Raw genomic sequence first — 23,567 nt, forward strand, 5'->3', positions numbered from 1 at the left:
AGGCACCAGTACTCTCCGTCAGGACCAGCTCTCGGGACATACCAAGGAGAGATGCCACTCCAGTCCCGTCCACCGCTGCCGTTCGCGTTGGCAGCACCAGAAGTGCCGAATTCACCGGCATACGTCGTCTACAAGATCGGTGGTGACCCTAGTGATTACCAGTTCTTGTATGAGGCGCCTAAGGAGATCCCTCACGGATACACGTGCACATACGTGCCGGACTGCAGCAACTGGGCACTCACAAACCAGACTGCAGCAGCAGGGACTTCTGGAAAAGCAGGAGGAGCTTCAGCGACAGATCTTGAGAAGCAGACGTGGCTAGCTAAGTATGCCACTCCAACAAACCTCCAGAGCTCAGCTCCTGCAGTTGGCTCAGAGATGGAAAAGCAAGCATGGCTGGCTAAGTATGCCACTCCGGCGAATCTTCAGAGTTCGACTCCTGCAGCCAGCACCGCGGATCACATCAGTACCATACTTAGAGACCAGTTCGGCATGGTGCCGAAAAGGAGGACAATCGGCTATTCCAAGCCGTACCCCAACGAGTACGAGTTGATCCCGCTACCACCCAAATATCGGCTCCCTGATTTCTCCAAGTTCAATAGATCAGATGGTTCCAGCTCCATCGAGCATGTGAGCCGATATTTGGCGCAGCTGGGCACGATCTCAGCAGCAGATGAGCTACGTGTGAGGTTCTTTGCACAGTCCCTCACAGGATCGGCTTTCGGGTGGTACACATCGCTGCCACCAGACTCAATCCGGACTTGGAAGCAGTTGGAAGAATAGTTCCACATGCAGTATCACTCAGAGGCTTCCGAGTCTGGCCTTGCCGATCTAGCACCGATACGTCAGAAGCGTGGAGAAACTGTGGCAGAATACGTCCAGCGCTTCAGAAATCTTAGGAACCGATGTTATTCGGCTCGTGTGACTGAAAAAGAAGCAGTCGAGTTGGCAGTGGTGGGCCTTGCATCACCAATCAAGGATATGGCCTCCCAAGCAGACTACCCTTCACTGGCGCACATGGTTCAGAAACTGTCATTATATGAACAGCGCCACCCGGACTTGTACCAGGACAAATTCAAGCGTGCGGTAGTCCTGGTTGAGGCAGATGAAGACGAAGGCTCTGCGGGAGATCAAGAGGTAGCAGTGGCTGAATGGACTCGGGGGGCAACCCCCGTGTCCTGCAAATGGGTTAAGCCACCAGGCCCGCCCAGAGGGTTTGATTTTGACGTGACTAAAACTGAGCAAATCTTCGACCTCTTACTCAAGGAGAAGCAGTTGAAGTTACCCGAAGGCCTCAAAATCCCCACGGTACAGGAGCTGAACGGAAAGCCATACTGCAAATGGCATAACTCGTTCTCCCATACCACCAACGACTGCAGGGTGTGGCGTCAGTAGATCCAAATGGCGATAGAACAAGGACATCTAATTTTCAACCAGTACGCCATGAAGGTCGACACCCACCCTTTCCCCGCCGTTAACATGGTGGAGTGCACTTACCCTGGAGGGTGCCAGCCAAGTTTCTCGTTCAACATCAACATGGTAGGACTTGGACACCACTCTGGTAAGGACGGAGACGAGGGCAGCTGCTCTCGTAGCAAGGACACAGAGGAAGCCGCTCCACGCGATCGGCTCCGTCACGATGGCAAGCGCTACATCACAGAGGGAGAAGTGAGGAACGTAAGATATCAGCGACCTCTCTCTGATCACCTCCTCAACAAGTATGTAAGTCAGTATGACCAACGCCGACGATCCAACAACGATGGTGAAAGAGATCGTCTGGCTAGGGACGCCAGGAGACGTCGTCGGCATGATCGCGATGAGGAGGAGTACGAGCGCCGGGCCAAGGAAAAGTCGAGGGAGCAAGACGACGAGGATAGGCACTGGGACTGTCCCTTCTTCAGGCACTGCTGGGATTCAGGAATGAGCCAATTGCCTACAATCGGCAACTGCCCAGAATGTAAACAGAAGAGGAAGGATGCAGCTAACGTGTCCGTGTTCAAACGTCTAGGGCCTCTCCCGCCTCGGAACAAGCACGCTGAGTCCCCTCGGGTGGAAGATCTCGAGGACGATGAAGAAGAAGAAGAAGACAGGTACCACCGGCCAAGGTGGTGCCCTGATGGACTCAGCCATTCCCAGAAGCGTAGGGTTCAGCGACTGCGTGGCTTGGAGGAAGCCGAAAGGTTATACCTGCACACGCTAAGGAAGGCGCGGCCTGATTTGGCCGCGAAAATCCAGCGAACCCTGGATGAAGAGGGTCAACCACAAAAAATGGAGTGGCGCCCCAAGCAAAGGAAAGCCGATGATGAAACATCGGCTGGCACGAATATGGTGTTCATCCTCCCGACGGAGTTTAGTGCTCCAGGATTAGATGAAGCACCTGTGGCACAACTTGACTGCGGCCCACGGCCGGTTATCTTTGAGAAGCCACGAGAAAGAAGCTACAGAAATCTGAAGGCCCTGTACTTGCGAGGTTATATCAATGGGCAGCCTGTCAACAAGATGCTGGTGGACACCGGAGCGGCAGTCAACATTATGCCATATTCCATGCTATGTCGGTTGGGATGCTCTAGCTCGGATCTGATCAAGACCAACGTGACATTGAGCGATTTCAACGGCCAAGCGTCTGACGCACAAGGTGTTCTGAACGTGGATCTGACCGTAGGAAGGAAAACCATCCCTACGATGTTCTTCATTGTCGATAGCAAGAGCACCTATGCTGTTCTGCTAGGAAGAGATTGGATCCATGCCAACTGTTGCATCCCATCCACGATGCACCAATGTGTAATACAGTGGGATGGAGATGAGGTAGAGGTCGTCCATGCAGATGACTCAGCCGAGATTTCAACGGCTGGCATGAACGCTTGGGAGACGGCAGGCCAAGAGCCACTCCCAGGCATCAATTTGGACGACTGCGAGCGCATCGACGTGACAAAGGATGGGGTTAGGCTGGTCTTATCCACCGGCCTGACCATGTAGCAAGAACAAACCTATGGACAAAGTGGCGAGGCCGATCCTTGGGATCGGCCCCAAAGAGCTATGGAGGAACATTGCAAAACCTTCATTGAGCGATTCGATCAACGTGGAGGCCGATTCCAGCAATCGGCCAAAATTATCTTCACCACACATTCTGCCTGTGTTCAACATCGATCTGTTGGGCAGCGTTTTTACGTCAGCTGATGAGAGCCAACATTAGCCCTAACGGAGCCGACGTTCAAATACAGTGCCTTGGCTAACTATAGAGCCGATATCCGCAGTTACCTGGCAGATTCGGCTCGGGGGGCACTTAGTCAGATGAACATGTGCAGATGAACATGTGTGCAGTGAAGTATTGGGGGCCGATAGAAAAAATCGGCCAGTAAAAAAAAAAATTCTCATGGTGGGTATACAGCCGATGCAAGGACATCGACTTTAGAGCTAAGAAACAAAGCCGATGCACAGCCATCGACTCTAGTACAATTACACAGGATCTACTTGCTGCTTGTTCAAGACGCAGATCTTCACCAAGTCCAGTTCAGCTGTGAGGCCTTCTGCGAGTGAACAATGAGAGCTTCCTCAGCTGCAATGAGCCGATGTTGGTGCCTGAACCTTCTCGTCAAGGACTTCCAACCCTTTGCGCCAGGTCAGCGGTACTGTCAGAAGCGTCAGTTTGGCGTACAAGGCAGCCTTCTGCTTTTTAAGCCGTTGGTGTTTCGTCTACAATATCGGCCTGCAACGGAAGAAGAGGCGATCGATGGGGTCAAGTGCGGCTGAATCGGCAGGGTGGCTGTCTCAGAATTACCTGAGTTCAAAGCCTTTTGTCTGATCTGTGCATCCTCACCAGTATCCTCGCCTCGGCTGAGGCTCGGGGGGCAGCTAGCCCGGTAGATGCTTTGTTTTGGAAGCCGATTGGGGTGTCATCGGCTGATCCTTCGTTGCAACCTTCTTCAAAAATGGTGAGTTCTTGCAGAAGAAGATCATTGGACCTGGTGGGGGGAATTTAAAGGCTCTCTTGAAGACTCCACATTATCCACCAGATCTCAAAGGCATCAGTTGAAGAATTGAAGGATGGATTGTAAAGGACCGATGCGTTGCTATCGGCTCATTAAGCATTGGCTAAGGGGGCAAATCGGCAAAATCAGTATGAAGGGAAATCGGCTAAATTGGCTCAAGGGAAATCGGCAAAATCAAATTGGGGAAATTCTTCATTGATAAGCAAGATTTCTTACATAAAGAGCTGATTGCTCTCAAAAGGAAGTACTAGGGGATACATTGCCCCGTCTACTACTACTGATCCTATGCTAATGGTCCTATCTATGGGCCGTCACTGCCCTCGTCGTCGCCGTCATCGCCGTTGTCGGCACTACTCCCGGTGGGCTCGTCGTCGCTGCTCCAGCGGCCGCCGGCCGGGCCCTCATTGTCCTCATCCTCCTCGTCAGCGTCGTCGTCGTCGCTGTCGAAGTCGCTGAGGTTCCCCGGCCAGGGGCAGAAACGTTTGGCCGGCGGCTCGTCGGAGGAGGTGTCGTCCTCCTCCTCCTCCTTCTCCTCCTCCTCCTCCTCGGGAGAGGTGAAGTCGTCGCAGGAGAAGCGATCGTCATCGCTCTCCTCTTCCGTTTCCCCGTCGGCGAGGAAGCGGAGGTCACTTTCCCCGTCGGTCAAGGACTTGTCGTCCTCAGACCAGACGGAGAAATCATGGCTGGATTCCTCCCCGGCCTCGATGGCACGGCGGGTGTTGGCCGCATGGACCTCCTCCGGGTTCTGCTCCAGCGTCGGCTCGCGGGAAGAGGAGGACTGGGTGGAAAGATCCGATGAAGCAGAGGAGGAAGAAGACATGGTGGCGCAGGAGGGCTTTTGGAGTGCTAATGCGAAGGGGATGCGGAAGCGAACTGTTTGGAGCGGTTAAATAAAAGGGGATATAGTGGAAATTCAATGCCACAGCAGTTTCCGAGGAAGTGATGCTTAACAAAAAAAAAATGCCAGGTCATGCGGAGAAGTTGAGAAGGCAAGGCATCATGATGAAGGATACTGCGACGGTTCTGCCACGACATGACCCGACGAAGAAAGAACAGAGTGATTTTGGAATTGTCAATTCCAAAACCAGGGGGGCATGTGTTATCACCAGAATTTGACCGAGTCAGAGGTGGGCCGCGATCAAGATGGACTTGAAGAATATACATGGAAGAAATACGTGAATCGGCCTGTTATGCAAAGTTTGGGCTAGTTTGCCCGTGTATCTGTAATTTAGTAGGATACGTGTCGGTTTGTTAGAGTTTGACTCGTGCACGGTTGGGATTATTCCCACGTTAGAAAGTCTACGGACTATAAATATGTATCTAGGGTTTATGAAATAAACAATAATCACGTTCACCACAAACCAATCTAGGCGCATCGCCAACTCCCTTGTCTCGAGGGTTTCTTCCGGGTAAGCATCATGCTGCCTAGATCGCATCTTGCGATCTAGGCAGTACAAGTTTATTCGCTGTTCATGCGTTGCTCGTACTGAAGCCTTTTTGATGGCGAGCAACGTAGTTATCTTAGATGTGTTAGGGTTAGCACTGTTCTTCGTATCATATGCTATCGTCGTGCAACCCTTAGACATCTAGCCGCCCTTACGCCTATCTTAGGCGTAGGGGCGGCACCCCGCTTGATCATTATTTACTAGATCCGATCCGTTATGGTTGCTCCTTGTTCTTCAAGGATTAGTTTAATATCTGCATAGTTAGGCCTTACAAAGGGTTGAAGGATCCAGCGGCGTGTAGGGTGTAGTTTGCTAGCCCTAGACAGGATGTTCCAAGGATCAACCTCATGTTGGTTTTTAGGCCTTGTCTAGGATCGGCTTACGATCACCGTGCGCGGCCGCGAGGCTCAATCACGAGTAGGATGTTCCGATTATGTGGTGAAAACCCTAAATCGTCGTAGATCATTTTAGCTTTATCTTGATCAAGCAGGACCACCATATATTCATACACCTCGTGCGAATCATGGGTGGATCGGCTCCTTGAGCCGATTCACAGGACAACCTGAGAGCCGATCGAGGCTCGTATTTAATGTTTACGTGTATGCCATGCAGGAAACTAAGCGAGGCATCTCCATCACCTTCCTGACCAGGTATAGGTCAGGTGGCACGCCCTTGCACCAGCATCGGACGTGCGTGCCGGAGTCTTTGCGGGCCGTCGCTCGGAGGGACCAGGGCCAGCCGCAGCCCTAAGTTGCTCCCGGCTCTCCTGTGTTGCCCGTCGCTGCTCGCCGGTGGGTTTCTGACCGCAACAGGCCCTCGTGCCGCCTCTTGACCTGCCCTTCCGCCTACTTAAAGCCTCCGTCGCGAAACCCCCAGTACCGAGAGCCACGATACGGAAAACCTTCCAGAGACGCCGCCGCCGCCAATCCCATCTCGGGGGATTCAGGAGATCGCCTCCGGCACCCTGCCGGAGAGGGGATTCATCTCCCGGAGGACTCTACGCCGCCATGGTCGCCTCCGGAGTGATGAGTGAGTAGTTCACCCCTGGACTAAGGGTCCATAGCAGTAGCTAGATGGTTGTCTTCTCCCCATTGTGCTTAATTGTCGGGTCTTGTGAGCTGCCTAACATGGTCAAGATCATCTATCTGTAATTCTATATGTTGCGTTTGTTGGGATCCGATGAATAGAGAATACTATGTTATGTTGATTATCAATTCATGTCTATGTGTTGTTTACGATCTTGCATGCTCTCCGTTACTAGTAGATGCTCTGGCCAAGTAGATGCTTGTAACTCCAAGAGGGAGTATTTATGCTCGATAGTGGGTTCATGTCTCCGTGAATCTGGGGGAGTGACAGAAACCTCTAAGATTATGGATGTGCTGTTGCCACTAGGGATAAAACATTGGTGCTATGTTCGAGGATGTAGTTACTAATTACATTACGCGCAATACTTAATGCAATTGTCTGTTGTTAGCAACTTAATACTGGAGGGGGTTCGGATGATAACCTGAAGGTGGACTTTTTAGGCATAGATGCATGCTGGATAGCGGTCTATGTACTTTGTCGTAATGCCCAATTAAATCTCACTATATTCATCATAATATGTATGTGCATTGTTATGCCCTCTTTATTTGTCAATTGCCCAACTGTAATTTGTTCACCCAACATGCTGTTTATCTTATGGGAGAGACACCTCTAGTGAACTGTGGACCCCGGTCCAATTCTCTATACTGAAATACAATCTACTGCAATATTGTTCTACTGTTTTCTGCAAACAATCATCATCCACACTATACATCTAATCCTTTGTTACAGCAAGCCGGTGAGATTGACAACCTCACTGTTTCGTTGGGGCAAAGTACTTTGGTTGTGTTGTGCAGGTTCCACGTTGGCGCCGGAATCTCTGGTGTTGCGCCGCACTACATCCCGCCGCCATCAACCTTCAACGTGCTTCTTGACTCCTACTGGTTCGATTAAACCTTGGTTTCTTACTGAGGGAAACTTGCCGCTGTGCGCATCACACCTTCCTCTTGGGGTTCCCAACGGACGTGTCAACTGCACGCATCAGGTCTCTGGCATCTTGTTCCGAGGGAACATGGTCCCATAAACTAAGAATAAAGTTTTCGTACAGAAGTTAAGGAAGTCACGGACCTGAGCCGCGCGATCTTGAAATCTAACGATTTGACGAGTACGCTCAGGAGTAACCCAAAAGTTAGATCCATGTTGCGCAGCCAGTCTCAGCAAAACAGCGGTTCGAGCTTCAACACGTTGGTCTTCAGCAGCAGTATCCAGAAACGAGCCTGGCACAACAAACAAAATATCAAGGAACGAATAAAAAAGAACAACATCCAACACGGTCATGAGCAGGAAACATACCTGTCATATCCAAACTGGCGTCAGTCATTAGCTGAAGCATATAATTCTCGCGAGAAGAAGTTTCAGCAGCCTCAGCAATAGCAGCATCCTTCGCAGCGATGGCCTCCTTTGCCTGTTGAAGAGCAATTTTCTCTCCTTCAGATGCTTTTCGAGATTGTTCCATCATTGCCAGAGTCTGTTTCTTCATGGATTGAAGTTGTTGTCGAAGTTCTTGCAGATCTTCCGACAAATGTTTGCTTGAAGAACCTTCGAGGGGATTATCATCGACTAGTATTTTCTTCGAGAAGGAAGAAGCAGGTGAAGCACCGGCAGAGCAAGGGTTGGTCGAATAATTATCAAATATTAACTGGAAAAGAAAGTCCCAGGATCAATGATAGTACCAAGAGGAATTTCATTGATTTCTAGAAAGTTTACACGGACATTACAAAAGAAGTTCTCCAAAGGGACTAACAGGGTAATTGTTGCCAAGGCTAAAATGGCGACAACAGCAAAAGAAATAGAGAAAGCAAAGGAAAGAAAAAGCAAAGGCATTCAACTAGACCTCCGGCCTTGATGAGCTAGGAGTTGAAGATGGCTTGATCCCGAGATAGGCCAGGATTTTCTTCGTGTTGGGCTTGGCTGCCTTGATCAACGACCTCCATTTTGATTGTTCTATCTGCTCGGTGTCGCCAACCTTCATCCAGTCAACAGTTTGTTGACTGTCAGCGACCAAGGCAATAGTGTTCTCGACAGCAACCTTCATGTTCTCCTGGCGCATCTTCAGTCCAAGATCCTCCGGTGGATTGAAGTCCTTGGCAAGGGCAAGGAAAGTCTTAGGCTCCTCTTTCTTCGGGAAGAAGTAGGGGAACAACTTCGACAATCCTGCGTCAGCATTCACCACGCCTTCGCGAATTTCTTGGCCATGAAACTCCAGATAAGACAGTGCGTCAAGCAGAGGATCATTGGTGGGATTCTCAAGGTCAAAATCTTGGCTTGTTTGACCTGCCATAGAAAATATATGTTAGTTGACAGCAAGTAAAAACAAAAGAAAGCAAGTCTTAAGAAAAATAGAAGGGATCAACAAAGTTACAGAGGAAGCGACGATTTTGCGTGTTCAAGCAATTGAGGATTCCTTTTTCACGAGTGTCCTGTGCTGCTTTGTGCTCGTTTAAAGCAGCTTCAGCATCCTCAAGTTTCTTCTGCAGTTCTTCGACATTAGCAGCTTTTGCTTTGGCCTCATCAGCCTCTGCTTTTGCTTGGCTAGCATCAAGTTCGGCTTTCTTGCGAGCCGTTTCACTTTGCTCCAATTTCTGAGCAAGAGTGTCGGCAAGCCTGTTGGCCTCTGCAAGTTTCTCTGTCAAAATAGAAAAGAACAGTCAAAATTGCGACAAAAATAGGAGCAAGAAGATTAGAAACAATGACAGCAAAAAAGTTGTTACCTTCAGTCCTGCTGGCATATTCACGGTACCCAATGATTTGGGATCCAATGCGAACAAGCTCTTTGATCATGGGCTGTCAAAGAAGAACAGAGAAAGAAAATATCGGTACGAGAAAAATATGAAGGCACAAAAAGAAGTAAACAGAGGAAATACAGATACTGGCAGGAAAGTCAAAAACTTACATCATCTAAGAGCGAATGAGAAGAGCTACACAATTGAGGGGCAGGCTCGATGATCGTTTCAACCCTTGTCCTTTTTGGTGAAGGAGCAAGGGGGCTTGAAGGAGGAGTGGTGGTGACGACGTTTTGTTGAGGAGGCGAGGATTCTTCTCCTTCAATTGGCGTCTCCGAAACAAGTAAAGTATGTGACGTGCTCGTCCGAGGAGCCACGTCACGAGTTGGTACTTCTTCCTCATCATCACTGCGATTAAAGATCGACATCATAAAAAGCAAGATGAGACAAAAAACTTCGACTACAGAAATAAGGGGAAATCAAGGTGACTTACGAGCTGAAGAGGGATGCGAGATATGGATCATAAGTTGCCTTCTGGCGCGAAGGATCAACTTCTTCGGCTTTGGAAGTGCCGGAATCTTCGACGTCATTCCTCTTCCTTTTGCCTTTTGGAGAAACAGCAGGAGGAGGAGATAGTGCCGACGCAGTGCCTTTGGAAGATCCCGCAGATTTTCGAGAATCCACGGGTTCATTCACAAAAGACGGAGCTTCTTGATTATCATCAGTGACAATGGCCCTTTCTTCGACCTCTCCACCTTCAGGAAGAGGAGGAAGCGAGACAAGGTCTGGATGATTCTGCACAAAATAAAACAGGGAGAGATATCAGAAAAGAAGTTATAAAAAAAGATAGCAAAGCAACAACAAGACAATAGACAAAGGTTACCTTGGGAAGTGGATTGGCGGCGCTGAATGGTGTCACACGGCAAGAAGAAGGGACATCATCTTTTTTGCTGAGAGACGAGATTTTTCGGACAAGTTTTTCTAAATCCTTGACCTCCAAATTCACCGACAGCCGATCTACGTCCTTGTCGCCAGCATATTTCCATAGAGGATATTTGCGAGCCTGAAGCGGCTGCACTCTAGTCCTAAGAAAGTATGCAGTGATTTGGACACCCGATAACTCTTTGCCGCGAGTATTTTGCAACTCGTGGATACGAGCCATCAAGGTTTCTGTTGACGCCCTTTCTTCTTCGGTGGCCTCCGCGTCCCAGGAGCGGCGGCGAAAGATTTTCTCGGCGCCATCAAAAGGAGGGATATTGTCCTCAGCGCATCCGTGGTTTTCCTCTTGAATGTACAACCACTTCTTGCGCCATCCTTGAACTGAGTCAGGGAGTTTGACGTCGAAGTAATCGATAGTGGGTCGAACAGAAATTACAACGCCGCCTATATTATAGGCGACATTGGGAGAGGCATTACGGCGACAGAAGAAAATGCGCTTCCATAGCGCCCAGTTAGGCTGGACGCCAAGGAAGGCCTCGCAAAGAGTGATGAAAATGGAGATGTGAAGAATGGAGTTTGGCGTGAGGTGGTGGAGTTGCAGACCGTAGATAAAAAGCAGTCCACGGAGAAAAGGATGAATGGGGGCGGACAGACCGCGGATGAGGTGGTCGACAAAACTTACCCGGTACCCCATTGGAGGGGTTGGGTAGCTCTCCTCACTGGGGAAGCACAATGCCTTGGGTTTCTTGCTGATCCCCAGCTTCTTCAGCATGTTGATATCTTGAGTGGAAATCTTCGATCTTTCCCACTCCGCCGCCCCAAGATCCACGGCGGCCATGGAGGACTCCGGCGTGATGTGCCTTGTCAATCGACGCGGTGGCATCAACAATGGCGCAGGGTTTGCAGCTTGGAGACGAGGAGCTTAGGAGGCTGTGGATCGCAGGAGGAAATTTGCAGATGAGAGAAGGAGGACGGCGCGAGCGGAAGTGCTCAAGGAGGAAGAAGACGATCTTATATAGGGGTGCGGTGAAACGACGAACCGTTGGATAAGGAAAATGTGTGACAGATGATAGCCACGTGGCAATAAGGGTAAAAAAGTAATTAAACGTTGGGGAAGTTACGGTGCGTGCGCCAGAAAAAGCGGAGGACGTGTGTCCCCCACTTGCACGACGTGTCAAGATAGTGGATCAATTGGGCCCGCATGGCAGCGAGAAAAGACTTGTCGCAAATTTCTGACTAGCAATCGTGGCTATCGTCAGCAATAACGTCACCTTGGCAGAAGAAAAAATTCGACTCAACAGCTTCATAAAAAGCGACACGGAAAAATAATGCTGAGCCTTTGATCAAATACAAGTTTTTGATCAAATGCTCGGGGGCTACTTTGGAAAAAAGGAAAAGATCCAGAATGACAAGATAGAAATGGCATGAGCCTATGATCAAATACAAATATTTGTTCATAGCCTCGGGGGCTACTCCCATTGGGAGCGCCGTTCGCGCACCCGAGAAATTATAAAACTTCGGGAGATAAAAGAAAATATAGCGGCATACGGCGTGGAGCCTACACCCAAGTACAAGTCCTTGGCTGTAGCCTCGGGGGCTACTCCCATCGGGAACGCTGCTCGCGTGCCCGATGAAATTATAAAAAAGAAAGAAAGAAAGAGAAAAAGAAAGATAGAAGAGCAAAAAAGTATATTTCGAGTTATAATTAACTCTACATATACTCCCATCGGGAGGGCAATATAAGTCATTTTTGACTCGATAAAATGTGCCATTCCAACAGCCGAAAAAGCACTCGACAATATATTCTCAGAACGCCGAAGTTGCGATCAATTTCTGAATGCCGCAAATTTGCGAAGGTAAGACCCCAGATCCGTTCTGCTGGGCGTGCCATCGCCGAAGACTGCGCTCTGCTACTTTTATCCGTATCAACAGATACGAAGAAAAATCCTAACGGACGCGTTAGGTACCCGATAAATTTTACTGGGACTCGACAGAATGGTAAGACCTTAAGCGGCACCTGTCGAAGTTTACACCAGTATCCCGAGGTCATGTCCAGGGACGTGATCTTGAAGTAGGTTTTTGCGGATTGCCACTAGAGCAGTTAACTAGTACCTGATCCGTCAGATGAACTAGCCCCAACTACCATCATCCCTGTACAATATAGATGTCTATGAGAAGAAGTATAGAAAAGTCAAAGCTGTCGAATAAAAATAAACAGTGGAGATTTTCCTTGACCCTATGATTCAAGCAAAATCTCGGGGGCTACTGACATAGGCATCCCAAATGGCCTGCCGAAGATAGTACCCGGGGTTTACTGAAGGCCCACTACCCGAAGAATAAGAAGATTCGGAAGCCCAAGATATTATTAAGGAAAGCTAGAGTTGTAATAGAAAGTCTTATTTGTAATTTTGCGGGATGAGTTAGAAACCTTTCCGGACTTTGTAACTTGTATAGCACGAATCCCTCGGCTCCGCCTCCTACATAAGGGGGAGTCGAGGGACGCAGAGATCATCGAATTATTGTTTACAAACCCTAGTTTTCATAATCGTCGAGTACTTTTCGGCTGAAACCTTCGAGATCTACTTGCCCTCTACTTCCAACTAAACCCTAGCCTACAATCCATAGGCATTGACAAGTTGATACCTTGTCACTTACACCATCCCTGAATGTTAATATTTATGTTGACCAACAATGTATGAGGCATTTATTCCATTTCTCTTGTGCATCGGACTTGTTGGTCTCACTTTCTTCCATTTTCATCATAGTAGGAACTGGATGAAGACACCGATGCAAGCGAGCCTGGTGGGTAGAGATGAGGGAGCAAAGGAGGAACCGGATGAAGACTACTTTGTATCTCGAAATTGTGAATTTTGTATGAATTAAGAGTTGTATGCAAAACATTTGACACTTGCCAGTATATATGTATCTCGATCGGGCTCTAAGTAATATGATGATGATGTCTATGTTATATCTGTGCAATGTACATGATATTTATATTATATCTGAATGTTGCTGTATATAACCTGTATATTGCTGTCTATAAACTGCATGTGTATAGCAGGCAGCATAAAATCGTGTATAATACAAGCAAATTCTATGGCGCACTGAAAACCAATTCTGTGGCGCACGTGTTTCTGTGGCGCACCTAAGCACAAGTGCGCCACAGAAACCTTAATTCTGTGACGCATGGGCCGGTGCGCCACAGAAACCTTATTTTTGTGGCGAAGTTTCTGTGGCGCACCTCCCATGCGCCACAGAATCCATTTTTGGTGCGCCACTGATGAGGCTTTTCCTACTAGTGGGCCCATATTATCGGCCAATGCCTCCTAAGTGTCGGGCCAAACCGGTGAGTGAAGAGGTTTATGGGATGACCTGGTACTAACATTCTTTGTGTACTGGTCAGCGTTTCGCTTGATTTGTAAGATAATGCTAATATTTTTTCTTATTTTCACATTTAATTATTATAGAAAATTAATGAAAGACATAAAACCATGTGTTGGCCAACAAATAGAACTAACAATACTTTTACATGTAATGCAGGCACTAGCTCTCTCTTTCAAATTTATTTGGTTACCGTGTGCTCTGGTATGGTACGTGCGGGCTGCCAGGGCGACCCTGGTCTGGGATTCCTTCGCGCCACTACAGTTCAAGCTACATGCTTGGCTGGCTTTGAGGCGTCGATGTTGGACAGCAGATCGGAGGCTGCGCCGCGCCTTGCCCACTCACACGCTGTGCCCCCTGTGTAACGTCGTGGATGAAACCCTCGATCACCTCTCGCTCCACTGTGGGTTCGCTCGGGGGGGTTGGGCCGGCCTGGTGGCTCGGCTGGGGCTCCCAGATATCGTTCCCGTGGGGGACGACGGCATCAACGAGTGGTGGACTCGGGCGGCTCATCGGTTCCGGCTGGCGGATAGGAAGAAGGCCAACTCGCTGATCATGCTCACTCTGCGCATGCTGTGGCTCGAGCGCAACGCTAGGGTTTTTGATGGCAAGATGTCGCCGGTGAATGCTACCTTAGGACCAGTCCTCGAGGAATGGCGTGTGTGGTGTGAGTGTTGAGGTAGGCGGATTAGAGATGTTCACTAGTTCTCGCCTACTTAGTTAGGCCGGTTCGTTCGGTGGATTCTCTTCGCTTGTATGGGACATCTTGGTCCGCTTTTTATGCTTAATACAATGACACGCAGATCTCCTGCGGGTTCTCAAAAAAAAAAATTATTCGGTTAGTATATAATTTCGGCTTCATCCAATGGATTGTTTAGAATTAGAGACGTTCCATCTAAAGAAACTAGAATCAGGTTCAGATAGGGAATAACACGATGCTTCACGTCTTCATGGAGCAACTCGTGGCCGTGAAAACCTCGCCTGGATCGCAAATAACCAATAATCGTACTACATGTTTTTCATCAAAGCTATACAATCTATCTATCTATTATATTATTAAAACAACAAACAACTAACGGTGGAGATTTATCACGCTAAAACTACTATTTATAAACGGTGATGATAGATGCGACGGGGCACCTAGCGCATGCACGTGGCTGTGGAGAAAATTGATTGCCCACCGTGTGTAACTTGGACACCAACAAAAAGGGAAAATAAACGATTCATCCAACAGTATCTCAACAAATAATCTTATCTCTACCGAAACGTTTGGCCTGCCCCATTTATAATCACATCATTCACAGAAAGGCTAATCGTGGAGAAGCTGTTCCAACGAGGAGATGTGGAGCAAAGGCGCCTACCAGGAAATCGACGCCGAGCTGTTTGTTAGCTGCTGTACGGAACGATGTACTTTGAATCGGCAGGATGTTTTTAGATTGATCGATCGTCCTCTGCCAGGCGGCAACACGATTAATTAAGGGACGATCTGTCCATGGATGCATTAAGATTCAATCAGTATTCGTAAGCGAGCGGCAGCACAGATTGAAGTACAAGGAATAATGGGCCGAAATTGTCATTGGGAAGAACAACAACATGACAGCCGTTTGGTAAGATCTGCTCCTTGCGCGTGGAGACATCTTCCCTACCGAAGGCGAAAGACATCATCACCAATCATCTTCCCTACCGAAGGCGAAAGACATCACCAATCGACATTGAAGCTCCATATATGTTGTGTCCCTGGCAGAACCCAATAGTGCGCGGCGGCGAGATATCAATGCTTTAATCACGGGCTCAGTGCCATCAACAGACTAATCGATATGGATCCACCTGACGGCGCGACGCCCGCACAAGAACCAGACCGCGGAGGCCTTGGTCGGCGGCAATTTATCGGAGGAGCACGACAAGGAGGACTCCGGCGAGGAGCTGAATAGACGCTGTTAAAGTAGTCAATCGCCATGTACATCGTGTCGTGGCCGAACCCAAAGAGCCCCGCGGTGTCCAGGTATCACTGATTATATTTGGATCCACTTAAAGTTGCGGGCTGACGGCGCGTCCCCTGCACTGGAACCAGTCCATAGAGGCCATGCGACAATTCAGAGGAACAACACGACAACAAGGACTCCGGCGAGGAGCAGGAGCCGCTCTACTTGGACACCAGGTGGCCCATACACTCCTCGATGATCAAAGGTACTATCTATTTCTCTCAGTGGAACAACCTTGCATGTAAGGATTAGCTCATTTTAGCTCATTTTCTCAGTTTGTTGTTTCTCTGTTGTACTGAAACATATAGAAAATATCAATTTTCTCTGCATATAGGCTTGTACGACGGACTGAGCTTGGCCAGACCGTTAAATCAAACATTATTAATTTGCCTAATACAAACATTTAAAAACAGCCAGATCTTTAAGACACGGATAATCACTTCACATGGAATTTTTGCATTATGAACTACTCAATGACGAGGAAAGCGGTCTAATTAAATCACTGTCATTATAATACTAACATACTGCTCAAGGATCAGTCAGACAAAGTTAGATTTTTCTATACATATAATGTATGCATCGTCTTTGTCTTGCATGCAAATTGTGCTGAAAGATGACCTATCTCAGCGTAACAAGCTCATATGTATCAACTTGAATTGGTTTCTTAGATGTATAAGCATGCATACGCTAGAGTGATCAACAGTAAAAAACGAAGGGTCGACATGAGTAGAACAAATACAAGTTCTAGGAATTAGGGTTTTAGGCATACGTACATGAGTCATTGGTCACTTACAACCTCAGACTATAAGCAACAGATGAGAGGAGTGGTTAATTGGACGTATTAATATAAAAATGGACTGAGTAGCATGCATGTTAGTGGGAGCGAAAAAGCAACAACTTGACGCCATTGTGCAATCTGTGCAACAAGCATACAAACGAAAAGGAGGCAGATCAATGTTAGTGATTCAACATTAAACGTTTGAAAATAAAATAATAATCAACTTTAGTAAGCCTTTTAAATGTTTCTACCCGCCGCGAAGATGGGGGCGCGGGGTCCTCGGGCTCGCGGCGGTGCACCTCGGCGGACGTCGGTCTGGCGAGGCAGCGTGGAACCTGCTCGTCGGGTGGGAGGAGGGGCGGCGGCGCGGCCGTTGGCGGCGGAGCAGCGCAGGCGGCGCCATGGCAGGGCCCGCTCGACCCAGATCTGGGCCCAGGCGGGGCCCGGAGGGGCTCGGCGGTCGCTCTGCGCTTGGCACGCCGGTGGCGCTCCCTGGAGGAAGAGAAGGCAGGGCCGCGGTGGGTGGGCGGCGGCGGCACTCCGGCCAGCCAGCTGCAGCGTAGCAGCGGGGCTTTACGGGCCCTTTTGGGTCCGGCCGGGCCAGTTCGGGCCTGGTTTGCCTCGTAGCCGCGTCCGGTCGGCTACCACGAAGGCGGTGGAGGCAGTTCCCTCCCGCGTGGCTGCGGTGCTGCTACCCCCGTCCCCGCTGCATCCCTTTTCTTCCTCTAGGTTCTACTCCGGTGACCACAGTTAGGCGGCGAGGATGGCTTCAAGACCGTGGTGACGTGTGCTGGTGGGCGACATGTTAGGTGGAGCACGTCGGAGTGTCTCGGGTGGTCGGATTGGAGGTCGGGAGAAATCCCTGTCGGCATGCTCGACACCGATGTGGTGACGCCTACGGGTGTCACCCTGCCTTCCTGAAGGGCGTCGGGTGTACCTCCTCATCAATCCCCTCCGCATACCGGGGGAAACCCTAGGACTAGTCCGGACAGCAGCGGCGTCATCGTCGTCTCCTTGGTGAAGGTGTTGCTTGGAATGCGGCGCCTCGGCGTGCTAGGAGCGTGGTGGTACTTATCCGGAGGGCGCAGCGGTTGCGGGTCGTCATCGTTTTCGTCGATCTGCCGGTGTCAGCATTAGTTTTTCTTTCCTTTCTTTTTCTTTTCTTTTGGGCTTGGTTGTGCTACGGCCTCAGCGCGTTCATTGTATCGGGTCGTTTGCTATATTAATATAGCGGGACGAAAGCCTATTTCAAGGAGGTAAGCCTTTTAGTTTAAAAAAAATGTGCATGCTATCAAAGGAAAAGATAAGAGAAAAGTGAGGTGAAAAAATGTTTTACCAAACAATGAATTATACATATAACTACACTGCTTAACTAGCGTCCAAATGATCACTGGTAGCTACGATATAGTCAATAATGCAGTGTGGTCAAGTGATAAAATTAGTGGACATGTTTATGTAGAAGGCATCAATTATTAAATTTATATGTTTTATATATTTTAAATCACTGTTCTCTACCAGATATTACTGCCGTAAAAAGAAGAGACAATACATATAACCAATTAGTGGTTTGATAAAACAATCTTCTACCTAAACACAATATCAAGCTATGTGTCTTTGTGATTTTCAATAAGTATCGTACCACAACAACACCTTATGTTATAATTCTTCAGTCTCCTAAATACACGACAAACCAAGAGCGGAATGACCAATCATCATAAATGAGAAATCTAGCCGCGCAAATGCGCGGGTCACCCTGCTAGTTATATATTAAAAGCAAAATACAGATGTTTAATAGAGCCATTAGGTTGATCCACATCATCTTAATTATTTTCATGGTTAGATCTAAAATTAGTGGCTATGATTTAATGAAAAAATATTTTTTACTTTTTACGTAACAGTGTAGGTCTGTTTGACACGATCTATTATATTGGAAACAATAACAGCTTAGGTTGTGATTACTAAAAAGGGAGTCCGATCAATTACAATAAAACAGGATACGTACCATAAATAGGGGTGCATCAGAAAAAAGGTGTGCACGTTAGGTGCCTAAGCAAGCAAACTAGATAACGTGATTACAAAAGAAAGCTTCCTATGACAGATTATATTACTAGATGGACGTACATCTTATGGAGAATAGAGTCCATCCAAAAAAAAAATGTGCTCGCTGCTGATTACGCTAGCTAGACGTGATTGAAAAAAAAAACTAGACGTGGTGATTCAAACATGTGGTAGTACAATATCTCTACTACTTAAAAAGACTAAAGTGGTTCCTTATTCTGCCATCTTACATCAATACGTTTCGTCGTTCCTTTCCCTCGCGTGGTACGTCGTTCCATCGTCGCGCATCCCTCTCGCCCCAACGAATCCAAAATGGGCCAAGCCCAACATATCCAACGCAGTCTCTTGAACACCTCCTCTCTCTCTCTTCCTCGCAGGCATGTCGCCTCGCCGCCGACGGCTCCAAACGCCACTGCTCGAGCACTGCCACCTCCAACCTCCGCCCTACTTCAGCACAGAGCACTGCCCCCCTCCGACCTCCATCCTGCTCCATCACGGCCTCATCGCTACCCTGCAGCATGCGCTACCGCGTACGTGTGCGCTCGTTTCTCGCACGGACTCGCCCCGACACCTCCTCTTGCATACCTCCCCCCGCCTCCTCCTGCCCCACTCATGTCGCCCACAGATCGACACCGCCACCGCCGGCCGCCCCCATTTTGAAGCCGCCGCTGCCGGTCGTGCCCAGATCAATGTCGCCGCCATCCACATGTCCCGTCTCAAATCAAGACGTCTGCCTCCAGCCTGATTCATTGTCAACCAGCTCGCGGCCCCGGCGTACCACACCCGTTGGAGCTCCGGTTGCGGCGGCGCTAGGGCCCGGGAGAAGCAATCAGCACTGGGGGAGGCGAGTATTCTTCCATGTAAACTTCATTCCATCCTCCCTCCCGATTCCCCGCCGATCTGACAATTTTGTTGCTTGCGGTATGATTCACCCTATTTCTGAACGTCCTACCCACGTTGATTGTTCAAACTAAATTTCATGTTTAATACAACTTTTGTAGAATTAACTTCATTGTCTCTGTTAGCAGTTTTACAGTCTATATGACTGTCTTACCAACAAAATTTATACTCCTACTATATCTACAGTAACTGACAGGAAAGATTGATCTACCGGAGATAATTTCATTTAGTGTTTGTGGTTATACCACTTTACGGAAATAAAGAGCTTTTTGTCGCATTGTGTATAGAATCCAGGCTAACTCCTGGTTGCAGGCCATCTCTTAACATACAGCTACATTTTCCTCTTAGGTGCCACCAAAGCCTGAACTGCAACCATGCACGAGCCTAGAAAGTTTTCAGGTGACACATGAAGTGGAGCAGCAAAGGTTAATGGAAGAAAGGGATAAAGTGGCGAGGGAGGAGGCTAAGAGGAGAATTGTCAAGGCACAACCGCACAACCGATACTGAAGGAGTAAGTAACATATGCAATCTCTTGTCCTAACACTCAAGATCTCTTAATTTATCTGGGAGAAAGGTTAGTAATTGCTTTTAAATTTGGTTGCATGGATGATATTCCTCTCCGAGAGAAGGAGCAGAAGCCTCTTACTGAAGTGCCACAATTTGAATGGCATGTTCATGGAAGGGCAATTAAAATATCAGAACTTAATACATACTGTGGTAAGTTATTTTGCCAGTGTGCTCTTTCTATCATTCATTGTGGAGCTGGTAAATAACGTTGAGTACCTCTTAAAAAAATAGATTGATTTGGAGGTTTTATGGGGCATTTCATTATGATTCAGGTTAAGGAGATCAATTATGAGAGGTTGCAAGAGGAGAACAAAATTGCGTAGAAGGTACATATGCATATCCTAACATGTTCCTCAGATGTTGCAATGGTGCAAGTGCAAGCACTTCTTCTTCTGCTGCTCTAGCGGTAAACCACTGTGTGTAATCTGCAGAAAACACGTGCTAACTGTAATAGGAGTAAAACTTGCACCTTAATATTCACTTGCTGAAGAAAAAAATAACAAAATTTATTTGCTTTATGTCGTGCAGACTGACCAATTAGCCCAGAGCATCATGCATGTGACCAATTAACCCATATCAGTGTGTTATAATGTAATCACTTAGTGCTTACTATTGTCCGTGACTACCGTTTGGTAGCATAAATAATTACTGATTTGTGGTAGGAATAGGATGAGTCTAGGGTCTAGCACTATACTTACAGAATGAATTATTTTGTCTCTGTGCAAATGCTCAGACTAAAACGGGCCAAAGTTTACTCTTGTTCTTCTATTTCTGCCTTCAGTAATTCAGTTATTGGCTCATATAATGAATAATGTCTTATTGTAAAATAATGAGCCAATGTATGCTGAAGTTGGGTATATGTATAAGAGGGTAGCAGAAGCAGAGAGTGCATTCATCACAAAAATTGTTGAATGTGTCAAAAAAAACCGTTTGATAATCATTCTTGTTCGCGGCAACTCAATTTAAATTGTTCTTGTCCGCTACTACTTGAATTATGTTTACTCTTGATATTCATGTGGTAACTATGCCAGTGTACAAGGCTGGGCATGAAATGAGAGTAACAACAATGGATTCTAGCCTCTGGGTGTTGTAAGTTGTGTTGGCTAATATATAGGTATGGTTTCTAATGCATGCCTCATGGAATAATTGAATAATGCTGCTCCATCTATGAGTAGAGCTAATAATAAGCTTGCCCATCTAGATGGTTTAACGCACTTTCCTTGGAAAAATTTAGCCTAGATTTATGATTGTTGTCTGCCAGTTTGAAATTTTAATTAATCCAATAAGGGTTAATTTAATGACTGGCTTGTTCTTTAGAGGAATCCAGTGATTGATATAATTGTAGGTAAATGCCTTAAAACTGTTGATATCCTTGCTCCACTACGCTTATTCCTATCATGAACAAGCCAGTGGTACTTTTCTTACTAGCAAACTGGATGTAATACTACATGCTTGCTAATTGTGTTATTTACCTCCAGGTCTCTTCTTTAGCAACCAAGATGCTTAAAAAATCATTTCTCATGTAAATGTCAAGAATTGAGATGATTAACCTGACTGGTGTAATGTTATTTTGTTGGTAGCGTGCAACCGTAAGCAACATTACAATTAACAAGATTTGTTGATGTCGTGGTATAACAGGATGACGGGGAAATCGTTCAGGCTCTAGGAATAAAACTGGCGAAAACCTTACCTAATTTAATATTTTGTTTATGAAAGTTTCTTTTAGATCTCCCCTGCATTTTAGTTTATCTTAACCAGCTAAACGATGGATAAACTCCTAAGGTGCCTTAGTTTAGGCTTTAGAGAAGTATGTTTTAGAAAAATGTTGAGGTTTGGGTTAGGAACAGTCTGAATTGATTTCACATAGCATGCTCTCGGATAAAAGAACTTGGTTTATCAGTTAATTCTTGAAACCTATTTTACAATATCAATGTCTACCCATCAGGCGCAAATTGAAAGAAGACTAATGTTTTAATAGCAATATTTCCCAAATGTGCAGAAGATACTTAAAAGTCCAAATATCTGATGCCCCACACTGTGCCATGACCATCGTCTGCAATGGCAACAACCGCCATGATCCAGATTGTGGAGCCCTTTTGCAGAGTTCAGACTCACAAGTACAGAGTTCCCTCCCTGGGCATCTGGAATGGCCTAAGTGCAGAGTTCCCTCCCTAGGAGTTAATATCTCCCTAGGCTATGACATTGTATTATTATGATGTATCCAAGTGAACAAAGTCATCTTATTACCATTAATAACTCCCTAGGCTATGACATTGTATTGTTATGACGTATCCAGGTGCTGAACAAAGTCATCTTATTACTATTAATATATATATTAGTATGCCCTGTCATACATACAAATAACACTGTTGAATTTACTATTTGAACAGGCCATGGGTTGTAAGAACTGAGATATTTCTTCATCCTTTCATTCTATCGTGGAAGTTCACCTTCAACGGGTTTCTTTGGCACTGGCTCCTACTGCAAGGTGGTGCATGTTATGTCTGGTACATGACCTTGTCGCTTGTGTTTAATTACGTTACTATTACTTCACAAAAAAAATGTTACTGTTAACTCTTGGTTTTCTAGCTGGGCTCCCTATCTCAGCTACCCCTGAACTTTTTTTTCATGTTTTATGTGGCGATGTACTATTTTTAGTATGTGCTATCTACAATAGATGATTATCTCCTAAATTTCCAAACATCATTAATGCCCCTCTATATTGCAGCCAGTTTACTCTAATTTGAAAAGTCTGGCCCGGATGAAAAATAATCAGCTTATGTATAAGTATTGTACTAGATCACTATATTGTTTTCCCTTGACCTTAGTTATTCAAAATGACTTGAATTGTGCTCCCTCCGTTCCAGAATTCTTGTTTCAGATTCGGATGTATTTATTCACAAAATATGTCTAGATACATCCAAATTTACGACAAGAATTATGGAATTGAGGGAGTACATTCCATTTATTTTGCAGCGTGTTATTGGGGTAGACTTGACGTGCATGATCTAGCGATAAAGGTCTTTGAAGGAGACATGGAGATGGTGTACGGCAGCGGTTTGAAAACCTTTTTGAAACTATAAAGGTGGAGAGGAGGTGCCGAGCAATCAAAGTAAACAACCGGCATAGATCACAAAAAGAAATGATATACTCCTATGTTGCTTTTCTCTGTAAGGTCAAATTTTGACAGACCAAGCTATCCACTGTTTTTTGTTATACACATGAGTCTCACACTTTATCTCATGAAAAACAATACTTTTGGCAGCAAGCAATTTTTTATGTTTATTCGTGTATTTTTCTTACCGCATAAGTGGTCCTTCCGTACTTGAGCAAACAAAGCATATTAAGAATGTGCATGATGAGTATGCTATCCTTCTCCATTAAGTAGCATGAATTTCCCTTACATGCATGCATGGAGTTATGTAACTTGGGCTGTAACAGTAACTACAAAGGGCTCATATATATATATATATTAGTTAAGAATCCTAAGCTTCTTTAATATTTAATAATGATTCAAACTTGCTTTTCATAGATTAATTTGTTGTTTGTGAAGACTGTGTATCCTTATATCCCTTCCATATAAGGTATTATTAATGGGTATGACTGCATTAGGGAGTACGATATTGAGTAAATACATAATGCCAAAAATAATATTTCTTTCTTGGATTTTATACCATGATATTCTTGTGATCTGCTATGGCCATTTGGGAACTTGGTCTGAT

The 23,567-nt window shown here is 46.6% G+C and overlaps 1 long non-coding RNA gene across 6 annotated transcripts; it reads left to right on the plus strand.

Moving 5' to 3' along the window:
- The first annotated feature begins 18,692 nt into the window (after window positions 1-18,692).
- Window positions 18,693-23,138, plus strand: LOC127332411 (uncharacterized). 6 transcript variants are annotated; one of them, XR_011743454.1, is made up of 8 exons: window positions 18,693-19,238; window positions 19,627-19,789; window positions 19,908-19,995; window positions 20,118-20,171; window positions 20,877-20,959; window positions 21,845-22,141; window positions 22,236-22,352; window positions 22,713-23,138. It is a non-coding gene; the product is annotated as an uncharacterized lncRNA (long non-coding RNA). The 6 variants fall into 6 exon arrangements; XR_007870456.2 differs by lacking the exons at window positions 18,693-19,238; window positions 19,627-19,789 and having other exon boundaries at window positions 19,800-19,995; XR_007870458.2 differs by lacking the exons at window positions 18,693-19,238; window positions 19,627-19,789 and having other exon boundaries at window positions 19,800-19,995; window positions 22,727-23,138.
- Window positions 23,139-23,567: the final 429 nt, after the last annotated feature.

Source organism: Lolium perenne, chromosome 4 (assembly GCF_019359855.2).
Source record: "Lolium perenne isolate Kyuss_39 chromosome 4, Kyuss_2.0, whole genome shotgun sequence".
NCBI classification, from domain to species: Eukaryota; Viridiplantae; Streptophyta; class Magnoliopsida; order Poales; family Poaceae; genus Lolium; species Lolium perenne.